The sequence below is a fragment of the Branchiostoma belcheri genome, unplaced genomic scaffold, assembly GCF_001625305.1.
Source record: "Branchiostoma belcheri isolate BF01 breed outbred unplaced genomic scaffold, Haploidv18h27 scaffold5, whole genome shotgun sequence".
Classification (NCBI taxonomy): Eukaryota; Metazoa; Chordata; class Leptocardii; order Amphioxiformes; family Branchiostomatidae; genus Branchiostoma; species Branchiostoma belcheri.
Window position 1 is genome coordinate 906,694 of NW_017804131.1, and position 10,527 is coordinate 917,220.

The following is a 10,527-nucleotide window of genomic DNA, read 5'->3' on the forward strand; positions in this document are numbered from 1 at the left end:
ATCCGCATTCTTTGGTGTTGGGCAGATCACTATCTCCGCCGCCAGACAAGACCTGAAGTTGAGCCGTACTATTATCACCCAACCCTGGGGGGGGGGTACTGCCATTCATCTATTTAACAAGTAGGCGCTGTATTGAAAAATGTCCAGACAGCCAGAATTGTGTCCTATCCACTTTCATCTAGAGTTGCAGGCCATGAACGTTGGCATGGCAACGGTCCACTGTGGACCTCCTGTGTGGACCTCCCTACGATTCAAGTTTAAGGTTTCGATCCAAAGCAAAAAAGGTGATATATTATGAAAGACGTTCAAAAGACTAGCTTACTAGACTTTCTACCAGTGCTTTGGGCTTTTTCTGGATCCGTGGGAAATGAAACATAAAGCTTGGGTCAAAGGTGGTTCGAAGTCGGTATCGTCCGCCGCTTGGTTCAAATACGTGCCGTTACAAAGAAAGTATATGAATCATAATGCTAATTTTTAGTCAACACATTGGCATTATTTACCGGGTAGGTACATGTAGTTTTTATGATAGATAAAGAAATATAGACATTCAGATTGTTCCAAAGCAAGCAAAAATAGATTAGTGTGCGTCTATAAAATACGTTCATGTACGACAACACTGACTGACAGAAAGTTTTCAATCTCTTGATTTTCTTCTCTATTGTTGAACCATGGTTGACCACACACTTCCCCCAGGAGTGTATGAGTTTATAACCCCGTAAAAGCTCGGCACTCCTTCCCTTGGTAAAAGTAATTGTAATCTTTCAATGCCTCTCCAGAAGGAACTTAATTTTCTTTAGGCTTGACAGCTTCCCCTTACAAAGAAGCATCATAATACAAAACCAAAGATAGAGAAGGCTAACATATTTCCCCCGCGGGCTTGGGATTATATTTGTTATTAAGAAGAAGAAGGGTATGAAATCCAGCCGCTGTATGATTTTCCCTGACTCCGACAGAAAATCGCCTACAAGCTTGAGTAAGCAATATCTATAGCAGAAGATAAAACCGCCGCTACTTTTCATTCTCTGAGGTGCATCGCTAGGCCAGCTCTGCGGCGCAGCTGCGATAGATCTCTAGCCGCCGGCCGCGAAGGGATGTTATCTTACAGTTATCGACAGGCAGGCTTGTCGCTCGGAGCACTTCGATCGCAATAAAAGTTGTTCCTGCCGCTGTTGATAGAGGAAATCGTTCCCCTTTCGTGTCATCGCGTTAGAGAGGGATAAAAAGCAGGCGTTTGAAGCAGAAACTGCGCGGACACATCAACGTTGGCAACAGTGAAAGGAGGGAATCACTGATCATGATCTAAATAATTTCGTACAGTACAACCGACTATAAGTTCCATACATCTATTTTCTTGACATATGTAGGATTGGGGAAATTTATTGCATGAGTAAATCCGTAAAATCCGAACACTGTACAAACATGTATACTAGAACAGCATTAGGCACGCCAAAACTGAGAAATCTGTGTTTTCAATTTCGTTTTCTTTGTTTGTTTGATTGCATGTTTGTAGACTAGATATCTAAAACTATTGTGAATGGTTGTCATTGATTTCACATAAACGTACTTGACCTTGGGAGGACAAGCAGCAGAGACAGATAACATATGGTCGTAACTACGGCGATTCAAACGGTCGAACGGAGCTGAAATTAATAAGAATAGCCCTTCGCCGCCACGCCGCTCTGAAATTTGTAATTTTTGTTCCTGGTCGATTGAGTTTTACTCATCAAATATCCCGTCCGTGAAGAAGCGAAGCAGGAGGTTAAAAGTGTTTATTTTCCGTACGAGAGAAGATCAGCGGGAAGTCTGGAAGGTTCCGGACACACGACGTGAACACAATTGTCCGGACTGCACGTCCGAAACGGCTTCCACACACCGGAAAATGTCCACTAGTCTCTACCAGACTCCTTGGAGTGAAAGATAGTAACAAAATGGCCAAAATATGACAATCTATCTCCCCTGGCATATTGTTGACCCCTTTTGGCAAATTCTATTGTTTTCCCAGTAAACGTGGAAGTCTGCTGGAGACCGGAGAGCCATACTAGTAACTAGACTAGACTACAATTTTCTCTCAGGGGTTGTGTAGTCTCTACCTGAGCCCCTGAGTTACTAGAAAACCAGTGAACATAAGTCAAATAGTCGGCATAATTTGCTAGAGCTAACCGGCCTCAGAGTTACAATAGACAACCCAGAGCCAACTAAGTCCTGGAAAGAAGTCCTGGAAAGAGCTAATACGTAGAGAAAAAGGCTGGATGCCAGGCTACAATCTTCCCCTCAGGTGGCTGGCACCAACTCGCAACACTTCGTTCCAAACAACTCCCATCACGTGGACTCACCACCTTTCACATTCACGTTGACAGTAAGATTTACGGGCGGCCCAAGTCTCCGGCTCAGTCCCGCAGTCTTCTTCCCCATTCATCCTCATTACTACATGCCCAGACATAAGCACCAGCATCATAAAGTAACCCGTCTTTCAGACCGACGGGCGGCGGCAACCATCAATGATTCATGGGCAGTGTTCAGCTTTCATCGGCTGGTCTAACCGCCTCCAACCGTCAGCGGTTTGGGTTCTTTCCAACCCCAGGTATCTCAGAGCTGCATGACGAAGTGGAATAATTTTGCGGGTCTAACTTTTGTTTACTTTTGGACTTAAAAAATACACGCATATTTGCACATCAATCTATAGTTCGTGCTTATAAACTTGCAATTCTCCTGCAGTCTCCTAGTGTCACTGACGAAAGGCAGAGCCAGTGGATGCTACCTGAAACGTCTGACCGTTTCCAAAATCATATCCAGTTGCTTGAGTAACTGTATTTGGCGAATTTTGCGGGTGTTTTGGTGATTTCTTTCTATACCCTTTAAAACAAGACAGGAATAATAATTTTCATTTTTTCTTTCTTTTATGTTTTTTTTCAATTTAGCATATCGTCATGTTCTTTGCATTCTGGCATCTCGTTTGATAGTCTATCTGCATCCTAGACTTTGACTTCCAGTAAAATCGTCAACTTGTCAACTTTTGTTTTCCCCCAGCCGCAGGCATTTGCATTCATGAGTAGGCAAGTAGGCAACCTCGACCTTTATCTTTGCCGGGAACGAATGGGGCCTTAGGTCCAACTCATGACCATGCTTACGGGATTCAGGGATATAGAGCTACTTCCCTTCCTAAGGCATGTTTCAGGGACATATATATCTTCATGCAAAGAGAAGAGGGCTAAGAAGGAATAATTAAAGGAATTTGTAAAAAAAAAGCATTTTCTTGCAAACATATAGAAGAAAAAAGAATACAAACCAGGCATTTCTATTCAGCGCAAGATGCGTAACAAATATGTATTAAGAAGACTTAACAGAAGAATGAAGAACTAAGAATGAATAGACGTTTAAACGAAACATGATTGTAAAGTATATATATGCACAGTAATCCTATGACAAGTAACTAGTTGCAGCCCGGTCTTAGGTACTCGTTATGTCTATAATGTCACACCAAATGTCACTCATGAAGACTTTATGAGCGTTTCTAGTTCGCTGCCTCCTCTGCCTACATCTACTTTAATCTTTGATGAGAGGAAACACGTGCGGGAAATCTGTATTCACGCTGGGGGGTACTGTCACTCTAGGCGCGGTCATATTTGTGGTAGGATTTTAGGATTTTCAACGATGTTTGGATAGACCTGGTCCTTAGGGTGCCGTCACCTCCATCGAAGGCGCTGTAGTGAGATTTTTGTGGTATGATGTTCAAGCAGTGACAGTACTAAACACCAACAAGGACCAGACAAGGCAGGCAAGACAGCTGAATTTTGTACGACACATTCACAACTATCCCAAGAATGCCACCTTGATCGTGCGATGATCCTACGATGGTTGTGACCGGGTACTTAAACGAAGCATTCGCCGGCGTTGCTCTTGTAAATAGCACCTTTATAACTTGTAATGACAAAGTTAATGACAAACTTACTAAATGTCACGATGACATGTACAAGCCTGACAGAACAACACTATTTTCCATTCTGAAAGAAACATACGATTTACATCCACGCTTTTGGTAGGTATCAAACAATTTTTTCACCATTTAGAATTCGTGGAGAAACTTTCTACAACTTTCGTCCAGCAGCAAACTTTGCGTTATGAAAAGCAACTTGTCATATAAATCTTTCCCGTATGACATTTTATAGCATTTCTTCGAGGCACCTTACTTTTTGGCAAGCCAAAAATAAATTTTACTTCGTGCGCTCTATGCGTGGTATTACAAAACTCAGATATATAGGACTGAGTAACGCACTGAGTTAAACTTATACTCCTCTTCCGCTACACTTTTCCCTCGGGAGGGGCTGTCGTCTTCCGTAACTGTTTGCACAACTACAAATTTTACACTCAGCTGCGTTCCTTATGAAAGAAGATTTCACGGGTTGAAGCGAAGGTGTAAATATGAAGCCGAGACAGCGCCACGCCATTTCAGAATAACGTTCTCTCCGCAGTCGCACGTGAAGCGAACTCATGCGCTTGAAGGAATACAGATACAGGCGCTTCGGATGAACGCACGGCCACAGTTCGCCGATTTCTCCGCGTATTCCCATGAGCTAGTGTGCTGCAAATGTCACAAATTTGGAGAGGGGACTAGTTATTGTATTAACAGGAGTTTGGTTATTGCGGAAGCCCGGTTCGCAATTGTTTCGAATAGCGTTAGGTGGGTGAAGATTACGAGGTTTAGGCTATGCATAAAAGGTTTAATTGTACAACGAGCTAAATAAAAAAGGTAAAGACGTTTTACTAACTGATGGAAAACAATGTTCAAAAAGTGCTTGACTCCCTAGAACGTTAACATTTGGAGCTGGTGTGTTACGCCGTAGGGTATACAGATACCGGCTATACAGATACAAATTTCCCAGCTCTATATCGACGGATAGGAAAGTGTATAGATATCAAAGAAGTGTCAAACTGACATAGGACATGAACACAAACTTTGCTACTTTGATAATAGTAAAACTTGATTGCTCATGGTCTGAATATGAAAACGAAGACCGATGATGAAGCTTATCGCTATGTTTATTTATGAAAGAGAACTACGGTTTCATGTACATGTATGAAAAAAGAATCACGGCTTTCTTTGTGTATCTACTGCCCGAAGTACATATATCTGGCGCGCTCTTTGCGCACAATTTCTTTTCGACCGCACGTGGGCAATTATGTTGTGGAAAAAAAACATAAATGCAGAGATGTTCGGCTAAATACATCACTCTTATCAGGCTCCAGACCCCTACGGTTTAGTCTTAACTATGATAAGGCATTCTTGTAGTCATTTATAAGCCTACGAAGAGATCCTCTAGCCCCAGAAGGAAAATAAAAGTCACGAGTACAAATTCCTTCATTACTCTACATCGAAGACACAAGGAGGTTGCCCTTAGCGCACGTTGATATACAGTACTAGATACTAGATATTCTGTGTATACAGCTCGCTTCTTCTCATATTACTGCTGACATTTAAGACAGGAGAGTTGTCGCTCACCAAGGAAAGGTGCAGCAGCACGAAATTAATAACAAAGCAACGGAGGAAGCCTCGACGAGTTCTCATAATAACTACTCGGCCGGCAAATTCATCTAGTGAATTTCGGCTGTCTAGTGAAATTAGAATCCGAGCGTGTACGAACTAGGAAAGGTGTGGTAGACTTTTCTTTTCTAACTCAGTTTTCAAGCGGCTGTTCCCTGGTATCTTTTCAGCTGGTATCTTGGTAAGAATCGCTTGCTAACATGACCAGGAATACGGTCGCCATTCCATCTATGCCTGTACCATCTTGTACTTGTCTTTTATGAAGAAAAATCACTCGTTTGGAAAATAGCGTATCAGATGTTCTATTAATGCTCGGCCCTCCGTTTCGGGGAATATATGAAAATTTAACGCGGTCTAATAGAACGTTTCGCGGGCGACAGTTTTGGTACGGCTGCGCTAGGATTGCCTTCGCTCCCTGTCAATCAAAAATGTTTCCCATCTACACTTTAAAAGCCAAGTGGTTCCTCTTGGAAGACTGTTAGATTGTGAGGTTGGCAGAGGGCAGAATACAACATGTCAAAAAGTTGTTAACACGTATGAAGGTCCATTTCCTTGCGTACCCTCGCCACCGTAAACGAGCATACAGATCGATGTATATATTATTGATAAAAAAGAGCGGGTCCGGGACATGTTTTCGCGGATTGCGGATCGAGTACAAACATGGTTATCGTACCTCTTACCTAGTTTTCCCCATAAATATCTGATGAGAAAGAAAATACACTACGCGTAATCTGGATGAGGTACAACATTCCGCTTGACAATGGGTTAACCTGTGTGTAGAGGGCGGTGTCCCAGCGGGCGTGGTACATCGGTTTGCTGTCGTCCGTGGTGGCGGGTGCCCGGTAGTTTTTCATGGCCCGCCGCTGCGCGAGTCTCGTACGCGATACAGGTAAAACCTTCAAATCAACGTAAAAAATGCTAAGACAACATCAGGAGTGAACCTACCTCTTATACTTCAGAACCGGTCGCAGTTTCCCGGGTGGATCCACCTGCCTCCATGCTGACCGCTACTCCCCACTGCGGATCGACACCGCGCTCCAAACTCCCAACCCGGCACCAAGTCCCGTCAGGACGGAACTGAGACAACAACGCACATCGTCTGAGCCCAGCCGTGCTCTCGCCGATTGACCGCCGTGCACCCTCGCCGCTGTCTCGCTACGTGGTGCTCAACGCGGGGCTAGCTCCGTCGCTACCGCTCGGGACTGATGCCGGGGAAATTTATGGGCGAGTGCATTGAGTCAGTTAGTTATAACAGTGATTGCTTTCCATAATTTTCTCTCAGGGCACAGCCCGCCCCATCAATCAATCAATCCGCCTGGCAATATCACCCCTCCCCCTCCATGCGTTACGCGAAATGCCAATAACTCCGCCACTCGCTACCCTTTCACCAACGACGCTGACATTTCGCGCTATTAAGAACAGGCCGGAAAGACGGGATCACAAGAGAAGAAAGAACCAGGAGATAAAGGGTCAGCCATAATTGGGTCAGAGATGGCCTTTCTCCCGTCTTTCTTTTGCGACCGGGACCAATGAATGGTGATAACGTAATTTGCCAAGCTACTAAGATATGCGGAGTTAAATGCAGCGGTAGGGCGCTTGACTTCTCGTAGTTCGCGCGGCGTCATTACGAGTAGATACAGACTAATGTACCACGTCGTTTATCTACAGTTTGGTGACAGCGACAGGCGGGTGTCATGAAAACTCGCTCCATGGGGTCTAAAGACGGGAATTTGTAAACGTAAGCACTCTTCTGACAGGGTAGATTCAAAGGAAGCAAGGAAACGACAGCGCTAAGCTCAGACATATATGTACAACACTGATAGCAACAAAGTCTTAAAGAAGTTTTCCTTACACCAATTTAAGATTCACACGAAGCTCACGTATGGTATGCGAAAATTATTTGACAGATATTATAGCAATAATGCGTTATTGAAGTTATCCAACGCTTCATTCTAAACTAATGGGGATGACATTCTCTCCGTATGCTCTTAAGCTTAGTCTTGACACCTTTTGCCCCCTGTCCATTGCCCCGATGGAAAGTTTAGATTATTATGGTTACACGTTTTCCCCATCTGTAACCATCTGATAAGACAGGTTACGTCAGACACATATCGACGCTACCATAAAAACTTAGTACTCCTCTCATACTTGCCCAAAAGGGGGTCACGTGTCAAACCACAGAAAAATGAAAACCACAAAGAATATTACTGCTCATGACCATCAAAACTAACGTCCCGGATGTAATTTCTACCGACATGCAATGCGGGACTGTAAGGGCAGCCAATCAGCCGAGCCTGTGATCTTTTTGTAAAACCTAGTCTGAAAATTAAAGAGATTAAAGGAGGAAATAGTAAAAACTGACCAAATACACAGAGAATATGACAAAAAGGCTAAACGTTATAATCATCCAACATTAAGTAAATTGGGACTTACCCAAATTTTCGGCTAACTCCGTCTTGCTCACGGAATCAACCCGTCTACTGCAGCTTCCGGGACGTGACGTCAGAAACACGTGATTGCAGCAGAGGGTCACACGTGTCAGATAACCTGTGTCGTCCCCCGTCTCTGTATACAGAGAATACTTCGCCAGTTTGGGGAGGAGTTGACCGACTTAACTGCTTCATTTTTGCCCGAATTTGACTACTTTTTTTCCAGCCCACAGAAGGGTTTGTTGTAGACTTTCAGGATCTAAAACCAAGGAATCAGTTCATCAACTGGTGCTAATAAATCGACATTTAACCATCGACCATGTGTTGTCGGTCAGTTAGTTCAACACACTGTGAGTAGATAGAAATAGATGAGCCCCTATCGCATGTATCAGTGCACCGTAAGGCAGCCATGGATCGATCGCTGGGTCCATGAGCCAGATCTGTACAACACAATTCTTTTGTACATGCTTTATTTGTATTGATGGAATCCACTTTGTGGTGGGGCGTGCGCTGTAACAGTAGAGCTGGATTTTCTTCCCATCCATCCGTCTGAAATAATGAACAGGTTTTGTGTTCTCGTGAAGAGGGCTTTGCCTCTAGTCCCATACATCAAAACAAGGAACTTCCGTTTCAAATGACAATATTCTTGTCCCACTTGTCCCACTTCTGTGTAATGCGTGTAGGTGTCTGAGCCTTTTGTAATGTTCTGTATATTCCTAATATTTTTTTTCTTTCTTGCCGTCTAGATCTTGCCAAATACATTGTTGACGTCCGTTTTAGATCCCATTTCAAATACTGACAAAATTGCTGACTTGATAGACTGGCCCACTGCTTTAAAAGCTTTTCCTGTACAAGCTTTGTACAACTCCGGTCTAACCTAGTTATAGTAAGCCGTTACATGTACAGCATACAAAAATCGGTACCACAGAAAGTTGGCCTGGAACCAGAATATCCACCAGCACCTTTGGCAAGTCTATGGATTTGTTCATTGTTAATTTGTGGTAGAACATAGGTGTCTTTTGATATGTCAGATAGTACTGGAGTCACGGGAGCTTGTTCTTTCTACCATCGCTAAGATGTCCGATGTGTTTTCATTAGCGCTTGGCTTAGCGTGCGTGGTTGAGCATGATAAGTTGGGAAGCTATATGGACTGTCATGATATTAGGTATGTGCCTGGGGTTTGAAGTACCGGTATACCGGTACCATAGAATTAACTATAGCTTTTGGGCTTCCTAGCGGGTTTTTTTGGTACTGCTGCGGAAATTCCTATTTTAGTATATACAGCACATAGACGATTCTAAGAGAAGTCATCTGTATCTGTATCAGTATAGCCGGTATAACCGCCCATCGGCGTAACACACCAGCTTCACAGGCATGCGGTGCGGCGGCAGCTAGCTATATCACACCGAACGACTTGCGTGATAACAGCAATCAAGAACTTGGCAATGACAGATTGTCGCTATGACAGGTCATCATCGCCTAATGTCGCAGAATTTTCAAATAGCTAGGTCTTATCAGAACCAATCGACGACAATGATCCCGTAAGACAGCTGAGTATTGTATGCCTATTCCAAGAAAACCCTCCGTTTGCGATCGCCCGACGTCTGTGAACAGTGTCTTGCACTACTCTAGTTACCGGCAGAACGTACTACGCCTGCGTTATACCCGGATTTTTGTCGGTTTTTGTTGGGCGTTTCATCCACGGTTTTGGATGTCGAACGTTGCAACAAAATTTTGCCACGATATCTTTTCCCTCATGACATTTGAAAATCATGCACGGTACGCGAATACGACCTTAAACGAGACGTTCTTTCGGAATGCTATGTGCCATATATTGCGGGTTTCGCGCAGGCGCAGTACATTCTGCTGACGTGTTCTGCCAAAACCAGCACGTCGGCAGAACGTACTGCACCTGCGCGAAACCCCTAATGTATTGTACATAGCACTTCGGCAGGACGTCTCATATAAGGTCGTATTCGCGTATATAAGGTTAACATTCCGGCTGTAGTTTCCAAATTTTATGTCGGAAAAGATATTGTCTGCAATAGGCAAAATTCTGATGCAACGTTGACCAAACATCCACAGAAAACCGTGAAAAATCAGGGTTTTGCGCAGGCGCAGTCCGTTCTGCCGACGTGCTCTTTGCACCATACATTACGGGTTTCGTGCAGGCGCAGTACATGTACATTCTGCTGGCGTGTTCTGCCAAAACCATGGGTTTCTCCAGACCACCGTCACCAAACCGCCCCGTGACAGATGGACCGGCGGGAGATGATTATCCCATCACGGCTCCCAACCTGCTGAGGGAGACCTTGGCTGAGCTTCGTTTGTACTCGATCACGATTTGACCGAAACCCCCGGCGTGCTTTTGAATCATTGAGGCGCTGTTCCGCAGAGATAATGGGGGGTTTAGAGGAGGATTAGTCCCCGACGCTGACTTGTATAATCCCACCGGCAATCCATCAAAGTCACTATCATCCCACAGACTAGCTGTACGGGAGCTGGAACGAAGACGTCACCGAAAACAGTTTCAGTAAATGATTCATACGCTGAAATCGT

At 44.2% G+C, this 10,527-nt stretch overlaps 1 protein-coding gene across 1 annotated transcript in view; it reads right to left on the reverse strand.

Moving 5' to 3' along the window:
* The window catches only part of LOC109479949, a 28,470-nt gene extending 21,732 nt beyond the window's left edge, over positions 1-6,738 (reverse strand). The window contains exon 1 of the mRNA XM_019782029.1: positions 6,485-6,738. The gene's annotated coding sequence lies outside the window, so the exon portion shown is untranslated. The remainder of the gene's footprint in view (positions 1-6,484) is intronic.
* Between the last annotated feature and the right edge of the window lie 3,789 nt (positions 6,739-10,527).